We start from the raw sequence: 23,160 nt of genomic DNA on the forward strand, positions 1-23,160 counted from the left end.
TGCACAGCAAAGCATCCATTTTTTTCAAATATGTCAGATACTGCCTGGAATCTCACCCTTCCATGATTGGAAAAAGAAACTCTTTTAAGACCACGCAGAGAGTCTTTTTCTTCATTGTCTTCCAGCATTTGTATTTCAACTTTTAATTCTGTTGCTACTTTTCCTCAGCCTTCTAACATCCAAAGCTTGAGAACCCACAATGACTCTGTCTTCTACTTCAGATCTTTTCTCAATACAAAATCCCGTCTTGCTGCCAATTTTCTTCCTGTAATGCCCTAACGATTTCAGGGGTTGTGGGTTTGAACAAAAAGAAAGAAGGTGGTTTGCACAGGTCAATTCAAATTAACATACAACAGGTTTTATTGAAAGAAATGTTTTCTGTACTGCAGAGTACAAACTGAAAGTAAAACAGCAGCCTGTGGCAATACCCTAATGACATCGCCATCAAATCATGTGATCATTTCTTAAAGCAACCTGCAACCCTTCTAAATATATAATAGGAGCAACAACAAACACCAGTCCTCTTAGATTCCAATGCCATTAGTGAGTTTATCATGTGAACTACCTCTCAGTAGTCCAAAATCCTACAACTTTCATCAGCACTTTATTAATTATGGGTCCAATTCCCGGCTTGGATGACTGTCTGTGTGGAGTATGCACGCTGTCCCTAAGTCTGCGTGGGTTTCCTCCAGGTATTCCAGTTTCCTCTCACACTCCAAAGATGTGCAGGTTAGGTTCATTGGCCATGCTAAATTGCCCCATAGTGTCCCGAGATGTCCATGTTAGATGGATTACTATCAGATTGTCTGCCTGCAGTCAGTAAGCTATTATGGTCATGAACAAACTAGACATTGAGGGAATGGAAACCTTTTCCATTCAGAAAAACGCCATGATAGTACCTTACACACTGGGTAAGCCTACAATGTAGGTGACTCCAAGTGCTCCATCATACTGCTGTGCCCTACCCATTGAAATGGTAATGTAAGTGTTCCAACAGATGCTGAGAGCCTCAGTCACCTGCCTGATACAATGGTGACCCACAAACTGAGAGATGTCACTGGTATCAACTGCATAACTTGTGGCATTAAAATTAAGGGTCATGATAACCTTCATAGCCACATACAGTACTGAGAAGCTACAGTGATTGCAGTAAATGATGCAGAGCAGTGCCTGCCTCCCTGATAAGGTGAAGATATCTGACACATTGTTCCTCGGTGAAGTTAACGTAGAAGAATTCTTTAAAAATTCACTGTTGATATGGCCTCCTGAGCAGTGTCCCCCCGCTCTTACCTCTTCTCCAACTCCTTCAGCTCTCTCCTGTCTTTGTCGCTACTAACCTCATCCTCAAGCCCTAAAGGCAAATCCACCAGACCACCCATGACTGCAATAAAACTGATCGGAATGCGAACACAGGCAGTCCAGCACTCACTAAAATTTGTTGGCAGAAGTCACAAATCAATTGTACAAGGCAGAATAGAAGGACCCAAAATGGCAAGAAGTTTATCAGTAGCTTAAAACGGCAACTACCCTTTATGCAGGGATTGAGTCTTTTCAAAAGTCCAGTGGAAAAGTCTTTACTGCCGGTTAGCACCAAGAGTTGCTGAGTGTGTTTATCGGTCACTGGAGCAGACCAGTTTCACAACAAGGCTGAAATTCTCCGGCCGTTCACCCCCCGCCATTGCTGCGAATGAGAAAGAGAAATCCGGCACTGCAGTGAATCTCCTCTCCTCACTGCAGAGGGATTAGAATTCCCACTGGCATGAACGGCCAGAAAAGTCAGGCTCAAGATTATGACTCATAATTAAATGGAGACTAACGGCATTAAGGGATGTGGAGATAGTGTGAGAAAGTGGCATTGAGGTCGATGATCAGCCATGATCAGATTGAATGGTGGAACAGGGTCGATGGGCTGAATGGCCCACTCCAACTCCTATTTATTATAATCGGGTGTTTCAATGCTTGCTGCTTGTCCTGGCTGCCTCCAGAGGAGCCCAACCCAAAATGGAAAATGGCACAACTCTGGGGAAGAATGAATATGCATGAGCTGCCTAGCCATGTTAACCCATGAAGCATTCAGAGAAACATAGAATAAGATTATAGAATCCCCACAGTGCAGAAAGAAGCCATTCACCCCATCGTGCCGGCACTGACAGCAATCCCATGCAGGTTCTAGTCCCGTAACCCCATGTATTTACCCTGCTAAGAGCCCTGACACTAATAGACAATTTAGCATGGCCAATCAACCTGACCCGCAGATCTTTGGGGTGTGGGAGGAAGCTGGACCACCCACATATGCCACGCAAGTCAGGGAAAATGTGCAAACTCCACACAGACCCTCACCCAAGGCCGGAATTGAACCTGTGAGGCAGCAGCGCTAACCACAGTGCCACAAGTGCCGTCCCACGTGCCACCTGTGAAACCGGCATCTGAATTCTAGGCCACTGTGACTTACATAGGTGTTTTAGTATAGAATTGCACAAAGACCAACATTATTATCAGCACTATTTAAATCTATTGCCAGGGCTGTATCCATTCCATGCTCAAGGAATCCTGGAATGTACACGTCAGTTGTACAAGTAGATACATAGGGCACTTACACATAATTTCCAACTTGAAACTACATATTTGAAGCATTACCTCACCTTTTCCTTATCTTTGCTCTTGCAGGTAGTCGCCAGGTTAATCTTAAAATGATGCATTCATTTTAGCGTTTCTTTCTTCAGATCAAATCCTGCTTCAGGCTATCTCCAACCACTGCGCCCCCACCCCCCACCGCCGCCCCACTCACCCCACTACCACCTCCTCCTCCAACCACTGCTGAAAAAGTTAGAACTGCAGCATAGCCCACCTTAAATCACTTCAGTGTATGTGCATTATAGATAGCACTGAATTCTGCAAAGCCAATGCAGTCCTAATTCCATTACCAATATAATGAATTTGCGCGTTATCCAGTGTGTTTGAAGGATTACAAAACCAAATGGGTTGACTATAATAATCAAGTGATAAAATTTCCTAAAAAGCCACAAGGGAACGAACAGTAATCCAACATTAATGGAATGAGCAGCAGTTTGGGTGAATATACATTCAAGTGGCTTGAATAGAAATGTAATTTATATAGACTGGTAACATTTCCTCACAAAGGACATTTTGAACTCACTAGTTAACACGTATGTAAATGTAAATTAATCTCTATTAGACGTGATTGTGAAACATCATCCAAATAATTACTTTGAATCGGTGGTTTTGAAACAGTGGTACACATCCTATTGTTTATGTAACTGCCGAACCACAGTTACAATTACATTCACTGTCTACCTAAGGCTTAACGTTGCTCTTTCAGGTGCAGACTTGTTATTTTCCTTATGGCCACACCTGCTTGCACGTTCTCTCATCCAAACTCTCTGACCTCATCCGTCTCTCCTTTCAAAACTGTTCCATTTTCCTGTAACTACAGTCTGTCACTGCTCTCAATCTCTACCACTTTTCTTGTGCCTCAGTATTAATCCCTTTCATTTTGTGTCCTTTTGCTACAAGTATTGATCTTTCTCCCAGCTATCTCTCGCTCTATCTCTCCTTCTTAAAGCCTTATTTCTCCTTTATTGCTCCATACGCACGTCATTCTTCAACTGTGAGGGCAATTTCTGTAAGAAACCTTCTCAGTACTGTTCTTGGGTTGCACTAGAACCACGTAAGTTGACACCCAAAGAGATTTCTACGAACCACCTCCAGATTGTGAGCTAAGATTATCAGCCCACCACATTTTCTTTCAGATTGTGTTGCATGGCTGGAACACCAGACATCTTTTCTGACTAGATTTTGGGGTCGATCTCACTCTTTCTCCTTCCTCAGTTTTATGATACATTTAAAGATATGTCATTTAAAGCCTCCAGCAAAGATATTTGTACAGGAAGATGTTATCTAGCTTAATGTCAGGGTGTGCGCATCACTTGTTGGTGGACGTTTTTGATGGAATTCTCCCAAAAGTATCACATACAGCCTAACCACCCTGTGTTTAAAAAAACTCTAATTCTGAAGTGAAGAGGAGAAACTGACTGGATTTTAAAAATTGGTATCTACATTAAATTAGATTAATACAGATTAATATTAAAATAGATTAATGTAGCAATATTTGTGTTTTTTTGTCTATTGCGTTGTTGTTAAATGGTTTTTAAAAACCATTGCTTATAATTGCACAAGCTAGCATCTTATGACTTCAGCAGAACGCAATTTTTCTTTTGCGTATGACATAGAATCTCTACAGTGCAGGAGGAGGCCATTCAGCCCATTGAGCCTGCACCGACAACAATCCCACTCAGGCCCTATCCCTGTAACCGCATGTAAAACCATAAGACCATAAGATATAGGAGCAGAATCAGACCACTCAGCCCATCGAGTCTGCTCCACCATTCAATCATGGATTATATTTTCTCATCCCCATTCTCCTGCCTTTTTCCTATAACCCCTGATCACCTTATTAATCAAGAACCTATCTATCTCTGTCTAAAAGACACTCAAAGACCTGATCTCCACAGCCTTCTGTGGCAAAGAGTTCCACAGATTCACTACTCTCTGGCTGAAGAAATTCCTCCTCATCTCTGTTTTAAAGGATCGTCCCTTTAGCCTGATGCTGTGCCCTCTGGTTCTAGTTTTCCCTGTGAAAAGTCTGACAACACCAGGTTTTAGTCCAACCTATTTATTTGATAATATACTCACAAGCTTTCGGGTTAGTCCCTTCGTCAGGTGCTAACCCGAAAGCTTGTGAGTATATTATCAAATAAATAGGTTGGACTAAAACCTGGTGTTGTCAGACTTTTCACTGTGTTTACGCCAGTCCAACGCCGGCATACCCACATCATGTCTAGTTTTCCCTGCCAGCAGAAACATCCTCTCCATGCCCTCTCTATCCAGGCCTCTCAGTTTCGTGGAAGTTTCAATAAGATCTCCCCTCGTTTTTCTAAACTGAGCAGCCAAAGTAACATGTTCAACCGCAATCTGTAACTTCATGGCCTGGCATCTTCCTCACTCTACCAATTCTATCAAATCAGAGGGTTAACTCTGGACAAATGCAGGAAAATGTGCTTGATGCAGGACCAGACATAGCTAAAAATGATGTGTTAACTTGGTGAAGCTTTAACAGAGGACTACTTGTATCCCAGACAATGAAAACAGAGGAAGAATTTAGCATGGCCAATGCACCTAACGTCTTTCAGACTGTGGGAGGGAACTGGAGCACCCGGGGAAACCAGACTTCGCACAGATAGTGACCCAAGCCGGGAGTCAAACATGGGTCTCTGGTGCTGTGAGGCAGCAGTCGTAACCATTGTGATTTCTGGAATGCCCAGGGAAACTCAGGCCAGTGGGGCAGGACATACTGAGGGATGGTGATGTAATTGTCAGGGACAATGTGTGCAAGGAATGACTCAGTGAGTATGACTATGTCAGGCTGTTGCTGGAGATATCCATGGGACAGCTACTTTGGTACAAGCCTCCAGGTGTTAAACTTTGCAGAATCAACAGGGCAGTTGTGCTATTGTTGTTTCCAATGCCCAGATCGATGTTGTGTGGTCATAAGAACATAAGAATACAAGAACTAGGGGCAGAAGTAGGCCTTCTGGCCTCTCGAGCCTGCTCTGCCATTCAATAAGATCATGGCTGATCTTTTCTTGGACTCAGCTCCAATTATTTGCCCGCTCACCATAACTCTTAATTCCTTTGCTATTCAAAAATTTATCTATCCTTGCCTTAAAACATTCAATGAGGTAGCCTCAACTGCTTCACTGGGCAGGGAATTCCACAGATTCACAACCCTTTGGGTGAAGAAGTTCCTCCTCAACTCAGTCCTAAATCTGCTTCCCCTTATTTTGAGGCCATGCCCCCTAGTTCTAGTTTCACCCTCCAGTGAAAACAACTTCTCTGCTTCCATTTTATCTATCCCCTTCATAATCTTACACATTTCTATAAGATCTCCCCTGAGTCTTCTGAATTCCAATGAGTCCACTCAATCTCTCCTCATAAGCCAACCCTCTCAACTCTGGAATCAAGCTAGTGAGTCTCCTCTGCACCCCCTCCAGTGCCAGTATATCCTTTCTCAAGTAAGGAGACCAAAACTGTACACAGAACTCCAAGTGTGGCCTCACCAGTACCTTATATAGCTGCAGTATAACCTCTCTGTTTTTAAACTCCATCTTGCTAGCAGTGAAGAACAAAACTCCATTTGCCTTCTTAATTACCTGTTGCACCTGCAAACCAACCTTTAGTGATTCATGCAAAAAGACACCCAGGTCCCTCTGCACACCAGCATGCTGCAATATTTTACCATTTAAATAATAGTCCATTTTGCTCTTCTTGCAGTTATTCCTCCCAAAATGGATGACTGGTCCAAACAGCTTGATTCCTTTCTGACTTTTCTATAGTAGTCTGGTACAACTGAATGTCTTTCAAGGCCATTTCAGAGAGCCAATCACAGCAAAATACATTGCTGTGGGTTGAAAATCACACGTGGAGGCCAGCCAGGTATGGATCCCCTTCCCTGAAGAGCATAGTGAACCAAAGGAATTTTTGTGACAATCCAATAGTTTTATTCTAACCATTACTGAGACTAGCTTTTTATTCCAGGTTTATTCATTAATTGAAGTTACGTTCCACCAGCTGCTAAGGTGGGATTTGAACTCTGTCCCCTCAGCATTAGCCTGTAACTCTGGATTACTAGTCCCTGACATTACCATTACCTCTCTCCCTGAAGTCTCCATGGAATTAGTGTACTTAGAATGTTGCCCAGTCTACGCAGAATGTTTTTTAAGAGCCAGGTTCTTATACTGTTAAGATCTGTATTGCTGTCTGGGAGCAATGATTATCCTGATATTGAACCTTCAGTTATTATAACCAAATCTCAACAAAAGGTTAATAACCTGTTCCATATCAATGCTATGGCTTCCATTTGCAATTCTTTCCAATTCTCCTCAAGGTTATCCAACAACAGTCCCCACTTCGCTAAACTCACTCTCCTATTTTCTTTGCTGGTTGCTGACTTTGTCATGACAGACCAACCTTCCTCTATATTTCCTGCAATCATGGTTTTCGAGCCATTCGGCCTAAAAGGTACAAAGAAGACTGACATATGATACGAATTAGATGAAAACATTGATTATGCTACATCCCAGCATTGTCCGGGGGCACTTTTCTAACAGCAACACAACTGTTACTGATGTTAAGTGAGGAAGTGCAGTGGGGTTCCTTAAAGGGATCATTTACGCACTTACCTGAAAGCTGTTGGGTAGGTACCTGGGCAGTGCGTAGATGCTGTTTCTTCTATATTTTTTCTTCTATGCATTGTTCGGCCACCCCTATATTTTAAAATCATGCAGCATGCAGCAGATATTCTCATTGCACAGAGCTGGCTCCTCTACTTCTCCAGGTTCAGGAACAACTTCAGGGTTTGATATCCATGGAAGGTTCATTCATAACTTGATGGTAAGAGTAGGAGAGTTTCTTGGCAGAAGGCAACAGTGGTAATTTGCCAAGTATAATCATGGGCCAAGTCAATGGAATCCCGTATTCATCAAAGCTGTCTTATGGGCATGCTACCCGGAGAAGGAGGAGCAGGCTTCCATATTCTGATGGAGACGTAAGGAAAGATGACCCTGGGTCCCCGAGCAGAAACTGATAGCCAAGTTCCGCACACATAAGGACGGCCTCAACAGGGATCTTGGGTTCATGTCACACTATCTGTAACCCCCACGACTTGCCTGGGCTTGCAAAATCTCACTAACTGTCCTGGCAGGAGACAATACACATCTCTTTAACCTGTGCTTAACACCCTCTCCCACTCACATTGTCTGCACCTTTAAGACTTGATTACCTGTTAAAACTCGCGTTTCAACCATTATCTTGTAAATTGAGTTTGTGTCTATGTGTGCCCTGTTTGTGAACACAACTCCCACTCACCTGAAGAAGGAGCAACACTCCGAAAGCTTGTGCTGCCAAATAAACCTGTTGGACTGTAACCTGGTGTTTTCAGACTCCTTACTGTGCTTACCCCAGTCCAACGTTGGCATCTCCACACCCTAGATCTGTTGAGAGACATGTGAAGTGCTGTTTTGAGATTCTGCTGGTAAAATTAAAGCACAATGGTGCTTGTGTTGGGAAACAGATATTAACCGACACGATGCAGTGCTGATCATTGGTCAGCTATAAGTTGGAGTAAAAGTCCTTTCTGGCTATGTAAGCCATTGCATTGTGTCTGATTGGACAGATTGACATCTAACCATGACCATGAAACCATTGTCAATTGTCATAGAAACCTTTCAGTTCACTGATATCATTTAGGGAAGGAAATCTGTCTCCCTTACCCGGTCTGGCCTACATGTGATTCCAGAGCCACAGCAATGTGATTGACTCTTAACTGCCCTCTGAAATGGTCTAGCAAGTCACTCAGCACAAGGGCAATTGGGGATGGGCAGCAAATGCTAGTCCAGCCAGCGACGCCCATATTCCATGAATGAATAAGAAAAGATATCAGGTGGGATTTCCCACCCCCACCCCTACACTTCCAGCCCCCCACTGTGTGTCTTGAGCGACTGAGGTGGCCCACCTTTGGCCAGTGGCGGGATCTTCCTGTTGCGCTCACTCTCCATCGCTGGGGAGCAACTGGCGGGGGTTTACTGATGGCGGGACCTGAAGATCCCACCAGTGGGAATGGCAGGAAAATCCTACCCATCATCTATAACAGCCATACTTTGGGTTATCGAATAATATCAAAGAAAATTGGCATTCTGTGAATGTCAGCTGGTTGATTGGCCATGCTAAATCCTTTAGTGCTGGGAGATTACCAGGGTAAATACATGGGGTTACGTGGATGGGGCCTGGGTGGGGTTGTTGTTGGTGCAGGTCTGATGGGCCAAATGGCCTCCATATGCACTGTAGGGATTCTATGATTCTATGGTAGATTTAAAGGAACAGCAGATGTAAAAGTTGAGCGTTTCAGTTACCTTGACTGCTGGTGATGGAAATTGACTGCAGCCTTCCAAATTGTGTTTTCCAACAGCTCTCTGTTAGGTAGTTGTCATCAGACATTGTGAAATAACTGTGTCCGGCTTATTTGGCTAATGTGGACATACTGCCTGCAGCGTCACTGAATATTCCTTTCCTGTCCTCTTTCATTGAGTCCAGCAGGGGTGGAGAACTGAGAGTAATCCCCCTTCACCCCCTCCTCCCCCCTCCCCGTTTACAATTGTATAGAATAAAAATAGACAAAGAAAGATATTTAAGGCATTATAATTCTCACACATGAGAATCTGGTTGGCTTTATGCACCCATTTGAAATGGAAAAGATTAACACACATTACATATGGATTACACGAGAACAGAAAAATTGTCTGTGGTATTTATAAGAAGAATTGCATTGCTAATGAAGCTGTTGTACTTAATGTACAAAAGAGCACGCCACTGGAAAGAACCAGGAGCAGGGTTTTTTTTATGTGCAGAGCTGAGCAGACAGACAGGGAATACAGAGAGGAGTTTATAGTGTACGCATGCGCAGTTGCACGTTATGTAGATCTAGAAACTGACAGGAAACCACAAGTTACAGGCACCGAGGAATTTCACTCTCAAATATTGGGAAGATACATGCTCAAAGTTCAATTTGCAATAGCTCATTCACTTTGCAGTATACTATCTAAACTTTATATGAATTAAATGAATAACTTTACTGTCGTCAGCTGAACCTGAAGGTTGCCACGTGATCATTTTTTCCACTTTTATTTCAAGTACAAAGGACAAAGAGCAAAGAAAATTACAGCACAGGAACAGGCCCTTCGGCCCTCCAAGCTTGCACCTACCATGCTGCCCGACTAAACTAAAACCTCCTACCCTTCTGGGGACCACATCACTCTATTCCCATCCTATTCATGTATTTTATTATTATAAGATGCCCCTTAAAAATCTCTATTGTATGTGCTCCCACTACCTCCCCTGGCAGCAAGTTCCAGGCACCCAATACCCTCTGCGTAAAAAACTTGCCTCGTACATCTCCTTTAAACCTTGCCCCTTGCACCTTAAACCTATGCATCTGAGTAACTGACTCTTCCATCCTGGTAAAAAAGCTTCTGAATATCCATTCTGTCCATGTTCCTCATAGTCTTATAGACTTCTATCAGGTCGCTCCTTAACCTCTGTCATTCCAGTGAGAGCAAACCAAGTTTCTCCAACCTCTCCTCATAGCTAATGCTCTCCATACCAGAAGAGTATTATTAATGTTGTTCGTGCCTGCCTTGTGTGTGTGTGTTTTTTTTTAAAACATCGCCATATATTCTTGCTTCAGTTCCATTCATGAAGAGCTAACAAGTTAATACCTGTGATGGGTATGCTAGTGCCAGAATCCTCTGTTTTTAAAAATTAATATAAGTTCTATGCTTTGTCTTGCCCGCCCGTCAAAGTTTCAGGGGAACAGATTGATTAATGTCAATAGCAGACATTCCCTTCCCGCCACCCCACCCCAGAAAGGGGAAAAAACAAGTCCATTTTAAACCAGAAAGAGTACTGTGTGTGTCCTAGATATTTTTGCAGTTTCTTTGAAAAAAAACTTGATGTTACTTTCTTGTCCCGAGCCGGACATGCAGATTTTCTATTTATATTGTTGCAAAGTATATTAGCAGCACATATCTCATCCAAATGAGATCACATTTAAAAAGAAAAGAATTCACCGTTGAACCAGACATTTTACACAACTCTTTTGTGGAACTGTCAAGAAATAAACTGCCAGAAGGACAGAATCGGAACACTCCCAATCATTTGTTACTTTGGATTTTAAAATTACAGCCCTGAGTCATCAGGCTGACATTCCTAAGCAAATTCGACTGGATTGATGATTTTGGTGATTAATCAAGTAAAAACTACAAAGACAATTACACAAAATGTGTGAGGTTTAGTGCCTCGTCTGGCCAACTGAATGAACATGAGCTCCATAAAGAGTACAAATTGCAAGTTTTTAAAGAGGTTGTTTAGTTTTATTGGCTACGAAAAAGTAAAACATAGTTTGCTCTACGAAGGTAGAAAACCACGTTTTGAAAGTTAATCTGCGACTATGTGAATCTGGTAATTAGATAGTATCACTTTCACCATTATTACCAGTATATTGTCTTTTGTTTGCACAAGTATAACTTTGAATTAAGGATAACTTTGAAATAGCCAGTAGTGTAGTATTGTCAAGTGCCTGATGGTAGAGTAAACCACAAAGATCCACTCTGAACATTTGAAAAGGGAAATAAGGGTGTCAGATGCAAACTCCGATGGAGAACAGTCTTGCCTGCTTGATGGAAAAAAAATGATGGCCACAATTCTCCGGTCTCACACGCATGCACGCACTGCCACCACTGCTGCCGGCAGGAACGGAGGATTTGGCGCTCAGCCAAATCTCTATTCACTGCAGCTTACCCAATCTAACCTCCGAAGTATTGTTAGATGGATTCGCCATTGGGAAATGAGTGGGGTTACGGGGATAGGGCAGGAGAGAGGGCCTGGGTAAGGTACTCCATCAGAGTTAGTGAAGACACAATGGACCAAATGGCCTCTTCTGCACTGCAGTAGATCTATGATTCTATGACTGGAGAATCCCAGTCACTGGTGAGGTCTGGCCGAGATGTTTTGAGCACCTTATAAGACAGTAATTACATGGCCTTTTAATTGAGGCTGATCAACCTAAGCTTTATGATGGTGGCCGCATTGTTTTGCTTCCTGACTGCAAGGCCGGCAAATAAAAAGAATCTAACTAACAATTCGTTTAAAATATCTAATGGCATTTATCAAGTGGCTGTCTCAAACAAATGACCACTTTATAATGTTTTTGGATTTTAATAAGTTACCCTATTCTTTTGTTACTTATAATGAGATTAGATGAAATAAAAAGGGTGGCATGGTGGCACAGTGGTTAGCATTACAGCCTCACAGTGCCAGGGACCTGGGTTCGATTCCTGGCTTGCGTCATTATCTGTGCAGAATCCCCATGTCTGCGTGGGTTTCCTCCTGGTCCAATTTTCTCCTGCAGCCTAAAACCCGTGCAGGTTAGGCCATGCTAAATTCTCCCTCAGTGGACTTGAACAGGTGCCAGAACGTGGTGACAAGGGGATTATTTCATTGCAGTGCTAATGCAAGCCCTCTTATGACACTAACAAATAAACTTTCTTAAACACTCACTTGATGGGATTCATGCAAACTTTTCCTGATGGATACAGTCATTAGAAAAAGATTTCTTTTAGAAAAGGCTTGCGACTCAGTGCTGAGTTTTGGATGTGACATACCATTAAAGTTCTTTTGGTAAATGATAAGTGACAATAGCCTGTTCATGGATTCTTAGCCACTCTAACATTCTGCTAGAACAGGCACTGAGTTGGATGCTGGCATCACAAATTGTACTTGCATGAAAGAGATGCGACTTTTTTGTTGGTTTGCCTTTTCAGATGGCTTGATCTGAGATGCCATTGCCTTTCACACATTAATACTTACGATGGATCTCCAGCTACCTTTGTGGCAGACCCTGACGAACTCTGTCACTTTGACCTAATCCAGTTTTCTGCACAGCTGTGTTGTAAGTCACCTTCGGTTTTATTACATTTTAATGCAAACAAGGCCGGAAGGGTTGCTTGTTTGGCTTGAAGAAGCCGTGACAGTTCGTGTGAATGGTTGCTCCAGTAGCTGTGCGGAAAAATGTGACAGGAAGCTTTATCACTGCTGTGTGTGAGACAATCTGAAAATTATTGCTTCATTCAGAAGCCATTCAGTCACTGGGGCTAACACAGAACATAGTCTCCTCTGACCAGCAAGACAGTGCCCTGAATAATTCACCAGCCCAAAAGAAAGATTTTTAATTCCTTTGTCCGTGATTAACCCTATTTTCCGTGAAGGGAGCTCAGTCACAGGGTGAAAGTTGCTGAAGTGAATAAGATTGACTTGACGTAAGCTAACTGAAAGAAGTACATGTGGAAAAAGGCAGAGATTTGGAGCTATTTTAAAGAGATGCATGAGAAAAAATTGGCTATTGGACACAACAAATGCTTTGTGGTGCAAATTGTATGTTTTATCTGACATTTGTCTCAAAACCATTTGACATAAGCTTGAAAATGTCCCCAGAACAATGCACCCCTGCCTTTCCACTGTTCTGTACAATCAGTTGCCTGGTAGCCATCTTAAATTAAAAGGCAAGGCATTGCTGATTGTGACAGCTTTATATCAGAAATAAAATAATTTTAAAGTTATTACAATCACAACAAAATGGGTTTGTTGTTAATAGCTAACCTATCCAGCATATTTAATTTCAAAACATTACAAAAACAATCAAAACATGAATTGCCACAGAAGTTTATCTATTACATCAAGGCTTTGCGACTAAATTCAGTTTCATTATTTTTATCCAAGCTTGATAAGCAAAGTATTTTGTAGTGGAAAATCAGAGTCTGTTTAAAGTTTAGCTATTAGTATCACAAGTAGGCTTACATTAACACTGTAATGAAGTTACTGTGAAAATCCCCTAGACACCACACTCTGGTGCCTGTTCAGGTATACTGAGGGAGGATTTAGTATTGCCAATACACCTAGCCAGCACATCCTTCAGCCTGAGAGAGGATATCACAGCATTTTGAGGAAACCCATGCAGCCACAGGGAGAACGTGCAGATTCCACATGGACCATGACCTAAGTTGAGAATCAAACCCAGGTCTTCTGGTACTTGTAAGGCAGCAGTGCTCACCACTATGCCACCATACCGCCCGTTGCTACTATGCTACTAAATTCAGTTTCATCATTTTTTTAATCCAGGTTTGAAAAGCAATGTATTTTGTTAGTGGAAAACCGGAGTCTGTAACAGATTATCAGACAAAGTAACAACAAAAGCAGTGTGAGACAAGTCAACAGGAACTAATGATTTAATTTTGATTCTGGTTATTGAGGAGGATGATTTGAAAGAATTGTTCTGCTTCCCTCAACATGCAAGTCACAGATTTCACATAACTTTGCTTGGTCATGAAGAGAAAAAAGCTTTAAATAACAACACTTCTTTTATTCCAGGCAGGTTATCTTTTCTGCTCATATCAATATTGTACCCCAAGTTCGGAGGATGGTTCAAAAACAGAAAATGCTGGAAAATCTCAGCAGGTCTGACAGCTTATGTGGAGAGAAAATAGAGCCAACATTTCAAGCCTGCCAACCGGACTCGAAAATGTAGTATCTGCCCATTTGACCATTCTGTCTATTAACTCTTATGGCCCAAGACACTCTGCCTCACTGTTAACCACCCATCCAATCTTTGTGTAAATCGCAAACTCACTTGAACCCCACCCCCCTCCCCACATAGTCATCAGTGTCATTTATATAAATGAGGAGTAATAGGGGACCCAGCACAGATCCCTCTGGAATGCCTGTGGATACTGGCTTCCAGTCACTAAAGCAGCCTTCTGTCATCACCCTCTGTCTCCTACAACTGAGCCAATTTTGAATCCGTTTTAACAAATTACCCTGTATCCCATGTGAATTTACCTCTTTACCAGTCTCCTATATGGGATCTTGTCAAAGGCTTTGCTGAAATCCATATAAACTACATCGACTGCACTACCCTCATCCACACACCTGGTCACGTCCTCTAAAAATTCAACCAAATTTGTTAAACGGGTGTGATCATGCCTGTACTGTTTTTGTTTCAGATTGCAGCATCCACGGTAATTTATCTCTGAGGGCTGGTTATAGTCTAAAACTTCAAGATACAACAATGTCAATGTGACAATCCTTGTGCCGTGATCAGCAGGACAATCACAAAAGGTGCAGAGTGACTTCTAACTGGAACAGGTCACATATATGTAGCAGCACTAACTAAATTCTGGTTGAACATTGTTCGCTGTAAAAACATATGTTTAATGTTTAAATATTAGTATCGTGTGTAGGCTTACATTAACATTGCAATGATGTTACTGTGAAAATCCCCGAGTTGCCACACGCCAGTGCCTGTTTTGGTACACTGAGAGAGAACTTAGCATGACCAATGCACCTAACCAGCGTGTCTTTTGGACTGTGAGAGGAAACAGTGTGAACAGTGGCAACAATCATCTTGGATCACCCAATTATTAAAATTAATAACTAGAAGCAGAGGAAACAAGAGAAGATCATTTGAATGCAATATTTTCCCAGAAAATTAATGGAACAATTTTTAATAAATGTTCATTTAATTTATAAGTTACTTCAATTTACATTAGCTTATACCTTCCTCCCCCTCAGTCCTTGACTTAAAAATATTCCTTTATCCCATTATACACATTTTAGAATTGTGCAAATCAACGATTATTTCTACTTGCCTAAAATATCCATAGAAATATCTCAGTCACAGAATATTTACATTACAGTCTGAGCTCATTTGGTTTGTCATGTCTGCTGGCTTTCCAAAAGAGCAATTTACCTAGTGCCATTATTCTGCTTCTCCTGCAGATAATAATCCAATTCTTCTTAATATATTGATTGAACTCATCTCCACCACACTCTCAGAGAATGCACTTTAAGTCTCAACAGCTTGCTGCATGAGAACACTTTCCCTCATGTCACTATTTCATCTTTTGACAATTAGCTTAAATCCATTCCCTCTTGGTCTTCATTTTTCCACTGTACAAACAGTTTCTCCCTATCTTCTCTGTCCAGGCCCTGCATTAGTTTAACAAAGAACAAAGAAAAGTACAGCATAGGAACTGGCCCTTCAACCCTCCAAGTCTATGCCGATCATGATGCCCTAATTAACCTAAACAAAAACTTTCTGCCCTTACTTTGTCCATATCCCTCTATTCCCTCCCAATTCATGTATCCATCCAGATGTCTCTTAAGTGTTGCCTGTTTCCACTAGCTCCCCTGGTAGCACGTTCCAGGCACCGACCACTCTCTGTGTGAAAAACATCCCCTACACATCTCCCTTAAACTTTCTCCTTCTCACCTTGGACCTGTGCCTCCCTTGTAATTGACACTTCCACCCTCGGGAAAAGCCTCTGACTACCCACCCTGTCTATGTCTCTCATAATTTTGTAGACCTCTATCAGGTCTCTCCTCAGTCTCTGCCTTTCCAGTGAAAACAATTCGAGTTTATTCAACATCTCCTCATAGCCAACACCCTTGTGACTAGGTAACATCCAAGTGATCGTTCTTTGCACTCTTCTCAAAGCTTCCACGTCCTTCCAGTAGTGTGGTGACCAGAACTGCATGCAATACTCCAAATGCAGCCTAACCAAGGTTTTATTTAACTGTAACATGATTTCCCAATGCATGCTAAATGCGTTCTTAATCACTTTGGCCACCTGTGTTGCCACTTTTAGGGAACTGTGACCTGCACGCCCAGACCCCTCTGTATGTTAATGTTCTTAAGGGTTCTGCCATTTTACAACATAATACATACCTCAATTTGATCCTCCAAAATGCATCACCTCGCATTTGTCCAGATTAAACTCCATCTACCACTCCTGTGCCCAAGTCTCCAATCTATCTATAACCATGATTTTGTACACTTCTATCAAATCTCCTTTCAACCTTCTCTTCATCAAGGGAAACAGTTCCAACATCTCCAATCTATTGACGTGAGTCAAATTTTTTGCATCTGAACCATTCTCCTGACTCTTTCCTGCACCGTCGGTGATGCCTTCACATCTTTCCTAAAGCCAGAACTAGACACAATACTTCAGCTGAGGCCAAACTAATATTCCCTACAAGTTTAACACAACCTCCTTGCCTTTGTACTCTATGCCTCCATTCATAATGTCTGGGACGTGGAAGATTTTATTAATTGCTCTTTCAACCTGTCCTGCCACATTCAATGACCAGCACTCAGATCCCTCTGCCCCCGTATCCCCTTTAGAATTCGCAATACCTTTTGCCTTATATTGTCCCTCTGTGTCCTTCCTATGAAAAAGAATGATCTTCACACTTCTCCGCATTAACTTTCACTTGCCATTTATCTGCCCGTTCCACCTAATGTACCAGTGGTAAGGAAGGACTGTAGAAAAAGAGATAATCAGCCATGAATATCTAAGGAAATAAGGGAGGGTATCAAATTGAAAGAAAATGCATACAAAGTGGCAAAGATTAGTGGGAAACTAGAGGATTAGGAAATCTTTAAAGGTCAACAGAAAGCCACAAAAAAAGCCATAAAGAAAAGCAAGGTAGATTATGAGAGTAAACTAGCTCACAATATAAAAACAGATAGCAAAAGTTTCTACAAATACATAAAAAGGAAAAGAGTGGCTAATTGGTCCTTTAGAGGATGAGAAGGGGGGTGTAATAACTGGAAATGAGAAAATGGTTGAGGTATTGAACACATATTTTGTGTCAGCCTTCATAATGGAAGACACAAATTACACGTCAAGAATTGATGACAAGGGTGTTGGCTATGAGGAGATGTTGAATAAACTCGGATTGTTTTCACTGGAAAGACAGAAACTATCATTATCACGAAAGCAAGCTTTTGGAGCGAAACGTAGACAAGTCTCCTGGCCCTCTACTCACAGAAAGGAGGGTATCAAAGGAAAGAAAATGCATACAAAGTGGCATTCCACTTTGCGTTCCAGGGTACTAAAAGAGAAGGCAGGAGAAATAACAAATGCAGTAGTGGTAATTTACCAAAATTAGCTGGACTCTGGGGTGATTCCCGCAGATTGGGAAAGAGCAAATGTGACGCCACTGTTTAAAAAAGGAGTTAGACAAAAGGCGGGTAACTATAGGCCTTAACTTCTGTAATAGGGAAAATGCTTGAATCTATCATCAAGTCACAAGTAGCAAGACATCTGAATATAAATTGTCCCACTGGGAAAACGCAGCATGGGTTCATGAAGGGCAGGTCATGTTAGACTAATTTGGTGGAATTCTTTGAGAACATTATGTGCACAGTGGACAATGGGGAACCTGTGGATGTCATGTTCCTGGATTTCCAGAAGGCATTTGACAAGGTGCCGCACCAAAGGCTGCTGCATAAGATAAAGGTACATGGTGTTACGAGTAATATATTAGCATGGATAGAAGAGTGGTTAACTAACAGAAAGTAAAGAGTGGGGGTAAATGGGTGTTTTTCTGGTTGGTGATCAGTGACTAGTGATGTGCCTCAGGGATCAGTGTTGTGACTGCAATTGTTTATGATTTACATAGATGATTTGGAGTCGGGGACCAAGTGTAATGTGTCAAAATTTGCAAAAAAACTAAGATGAGTGGCAGAGCAAAGTGTGCAGAGCACACTGAAAGTTTGCAAAGGGATATAGATAGCCTAAGTGAGTGGACAAGAGTCTGGCAAATGCAGTACAATGTTGGTAAATGTGAGGTCATCTATTTTTGTAGGAATAACAGCAAATGGCCTATTATTTAAATGGTAAAAAATTGCAGCATGCTACTGTGTAGAGGGAACTTGGGTGTCCTTGAGCATGAATCACAAAAAGTTTGTTTTCACGTGCAGCAGGTAATTAAGAAGGCAAATTGAATTTTGTCCTTCATTGCTAGAGGGATGGAGTGTAAAAACGGTGAGGATATGTTGCAACTGTATAAGGTGAGGCCACACCTGGAGTTCTGTGTACAGTTTTGGTCTCCTTACTTGAGAAAGGATATACAGGCACTGGAGGGGGTACAGAGGAGATTCACTAAGTTGATTCCAGAGTTGAGAAGGTTGGCTTATAAGGAGGGACTGTGTGGACTGGAGCAATACTCATTGGAATTCAGAAGAATGAGGGGAGATCTTATTGAATCATGTAAGATTATGAAGGGAATAGGGAAGATAGAAGCAGGGAAGTTGTTTCCACTGGCAGGTGAAACTAGAACTAGAGGGCAAAGCCTCAAAATAAGGGGAAGCAGATTTAGGACTGAGTTGAGGAGGAACTTCTTCACACAAAGGGTTGTGAATCTGTGGAATTCCCTGTCCAGTGAAACAATTGAGGCTAGGATAGATAAATTTTTGAACAGTATAGAAATTAAGGGTTGTGGTGAGTGAGTAGGTAAGTAGAGCTGAGTCCATGAAAAAATCAGCTATGATTGTATTGAATGGCAGAGCAGGATTGAGGGGCCAGATGGCCTGCTCCTGCTTCTACTTCTTATGTTCTTACCTTCTGAAGTTCTACACTATCCTCCTCATTGTTCACAATGGGTGGGATTTTCCAGCCTCGGGAACAACGGTATCATTATGGGTGGGGATGGAAAAGTAGAGCCAATGCTTCCAAGTTTGCTACCACGTGCAATTTTGAAATTGAGCCTTGTACACTAGATTATTAATATATATCAGGACGAGCAAAGCACCGAGCACTAATCCCTGGGGAATTCCATGACAATTCTTCCTCCAGTCATCCATTAACCATTTCTCGCTGTTTTCTGTCATTCAGCCAATTTCATATCTGTGCAGCTGCTGAACATTTTATGTCATGGGTTATAATTTTGCTCACAAGTCTGTTGCGTGACACAATTATCAAATGCCTTTTGGAAATCTATGTAGTCATCTGCAGCATTACCATCATCAATCCTCCCTATAACCTCATCAAAAAAGTTAATTAAACTTACTTTTAACAAGTTAGTTGAACATGATTTGCCCTTAACAAATCCGTGCTGGCTTTCTTTAATTAACCTGCATTTGGCCGAGTGTACCAAATTATCATTTCTAGGAGGTTCCCCAACACTGAGTTTGAACTACTGGCCTGCAATTGCTGGATTTATCTTTAACCTAGTTTTTGAATGAAGAATATTTGGAATTCTCCAATCCTCTGGCAACATCCCAGTAAACAAGAAAGTGTGTTCTGAGGAACTGTTCGAAATCAGTAATATGTCATTTACTAAGAATTACAACAATGAATCGTGAAAGAAACCCTAAGGAGCAAAGAGAGAAAGATTTCAGACACACCTCTGTGAAACTTTTGTTGTCAGCCAGGGTTTGTGACTGCATAGGGCTGCTGCAGATGTTCTGCATTCTTCAGACTGGCCAAGGCACAGTGGCACAATGGTTAGCATTTCTGCCTCACAGTGCCAAGGACTCAGGTTCAATGCCCGCCTTGGGTCACTGTCTGTGTGGAGTTTGCACCTTCTCCCACGTCTGCGTGGGTTTCCTCCAGGTGGTCCGGTTTCTTCCTACAGTCCAAAGATGTGCGGGTCTGGTGGATTGGCCATGCAAAATTGACCCTAGTGTCGGGGGGAGTAGGTATGATAAATTGTGGGGTTACAGGGATCGGGGCTGGATGGGATTGTGGTCAGTGCAGACATGGTGAGACAAATGCTGTCCTTCTGCACTGTAGGGATTCTATGATTCAAGGATATATATCTTGAGGTTCCAGTAATTACTCAAGTTTGAAAATCTGATTCTGGAGATTCTCCAAATGTTTGTTATCTTTAGATTTTATGGTTTATTTTTCTCCAAGTTACACATTTAACGCTAGGATAGAGAGGCATTTGGGCTTGCTGGCAACTGGAAGATATGGGAAGCAGACAGGAAAGTGGACTTAAAGCCCAAGGTCATAGAGAGAGGTTGGTTTACAGCATGGAAACAGGCCCTTCAGCAAAACCTGTCCATGCCACCCCTTTGGTTTTAAACCCCCATGCTAATTCCAATTGCCAGCATTTGGCCCATATCCCTCTACACCCATCTTACCCATGTAAGTGTCTAAATGCTTTTTAAAAGACAAAATTGTAGCTGCCTCTACTACTACCTCTGGCAGCCAATCCCAGACACTCACCACCCTCTGTGTGAAAAAATTGCCCCTCTGAGCCCTTTTGTATCTCTCCCCGCTCACCTTAAAACTATACCCTCTATTTTTAGATTCCTCTACCTTTGGGAAAAGATATTGACTATCTAGCTGATCTATACCCCTCATTATTTTAAAGACCTCTATAAGATCATCCCCAAGCCTCCTAGGCTCCAGAGGAAAAAGTCCCAGTCTATCCAGCCTCTCCTTATAACTCAAACCATCAAGGCCCGGTAGCATCCTAGTAAATTCTTTTCTGCACTCTTTCTACTTTAGTAATACCCTTTTTATAATAGAGTGACCAGAACTACACACAGTATTCCAAGTGTGGTCTTGTAAAACTTCAACAAGACGTCCCAACTCCTATATTTAGCCATGATCATGGTGAATGGTGGAGCAGACTCAACGGGCCAAATAATCCACTTCTGCTCCTAGTTTTTGTGTTCTTGTGAAGCACTTTGAAATATCACCCACAGCACATGGAGACCATTGCCAAAATCTTGCTGCCGTTTACACCAGCGGGATCTTACAGTCCTGCCGATGGTGCATCCCTGCCACAGGTTTCCCGGTGCTAAGAGTTGTGTTCAGTGGGAAACCCCGTTGACAACGACGAGACCGTAACATCCCGCCACCCGCGAGCAGTGTACCACCTCCTGCCGCCATGAAACACGCCCGCAGAGGGAGAGAAAAATCTCGCCCCAGGTGAATGTTATCTGGTGCCAGATTTTATTTTTGACATAGGGAGTAAATACATTTTTGCCTTTGCTAAAGTTGAATTCTTCTGCACTTCTTTGATGAGGGTAAATGTCCTTTATACAGGTGTATTTTTCAATATTATAAAATTGGTTATACTTCATAAGAGCAGAATTGGCTGACAAGCACTTTTGAACCCCTTGAAATCATGCAAGGTGCAATATTAAAATGCTCTAACACATTTTCAAATCCCACGATGTCCTCTCCCTATCTCTAACTTCCTTCAGCCCCACAACCCTCCAGCCGATCTACACTCAACCATCTCTGGTCTCCTGAGAATCCCTGGTTTTAATTGCTCCAGTTTTAATGACTGTGCCTTCCGCTGCGTGGGCCCTTCCTCTCTCCAAACCTCCTGGCCTGCCTAGCTTGCTTTTCTCCTTTTAGATACTCCTTGCAATCTACTTCTTTGACCAAAGCTTTGGTCACATTCTACTGTAGCAGCTCCTCAATGTGGCACATTTAGCTCATTTGGTAGCAAATAATGGGACAACCCAAAGTTTGCAGCTGGCGTATTACTTGGAAAAACAAACAAACTCTTATTGCGCAATAGCTCAAATGTTTATCAAACGTCGGGGAACAAGTTGCTACAGTGATTGAAGATAAGTGAAATCTGCCATGTCCTGTCATTTTTAGCCTGATAATATCAATTCAACTTACACTGCCTGAACTTTCTAACACAATATACCTTAGAACAAATAAACAATGTAGGGTGATTCAGTGTACCACAAGTAAGGATGTTTGCGCTATGAAATATAAACTGATATTTTATTACCCACAGCAAAACTGTTACTTTTTTAGATGTCAAGATTCGAATTTGATAAGCCTGCACCTTGTTATTGTATGATAGTTGAGCTCAGAGAGGGAGTGTATCCTCCTGTTAACCTATTCAGTCACCTCAATGAATAATCTCTTGTTCCCTTATCATGGCATGGCTCACACGGGGCAATCTGATAATATCAACTTTCTACGTGCTTTCTCTGCCAGCTGTTTTGCCTGACTGTACATCTGCTTTGATTTTGCCAACTGCGCAATTGAGGATCGTCTTTTCCCCCTGGTACCTTTGACTCAAGTCTGAAATTTGTTTGTTCAGATTTCAAAACACTTGGTTTGTTGAAGACCAGTGCCAGGTGGCATGGTGGCACAGTGGTTAGCGCTGCTGCCTCATAGCATCAGGGACCTGGGTTTGATTCCTGGCTTGGGTCACTATGTGCGGAGTTTAGACATTCTCCTTGTGTCTACGTGGGTTTCCTCATGATTCTCCGGTTTCCTCCCACAGTCTGAAAGACATGCTGATTAAGTGCATTGAACCGAACAGACACCATAATGTGGTGATGAGGGAAATTTCACAGTAACTTCATTGCACTGTTAATGTAAGCCTTACTTGTGACTAATCAATAAACTTTATTGTGCATTTGGAAAGGAATATACTCCGCTTGAATCCTGTGCTTCGAATCTTCAAATCAGCTCTGATGCAAATATTTTCCGGAGGAACAGCTTCATTTTCAAAAAGCTCAATTTTTAAATCTTCCCGCTGCTTCTCAGCCATTTCTTTTATCTGCAGTAAAATCTTTGGCTTGTTCACCTCATTGCCAGTAACCATCTTGACATGGCCAGTAACCATCTTGTTGATTGCTTGAATATTGTCTTCCTCACTCCAGACTTTTCTGTTTCTCTAACTCCAGGTTCTTTTGTTGCC

The sequence above is a fragment of the Carcharhinus amblyrhynchos genome, chromosome 3 (assembly GCF_965287045.1).
Source record: "Carcharhinus amblyrhynchos chromosome 3, sCarAmb.v2.hapA, whole genome shotgun sequence".
Lineage (NCBI taxonomy): Eukaryota > Metazoa > Chordata > Chondrichthyes > Carcharhiniformes > Carcharhinidae > Carcharhinus > Carcharhinus amblyrhynchos.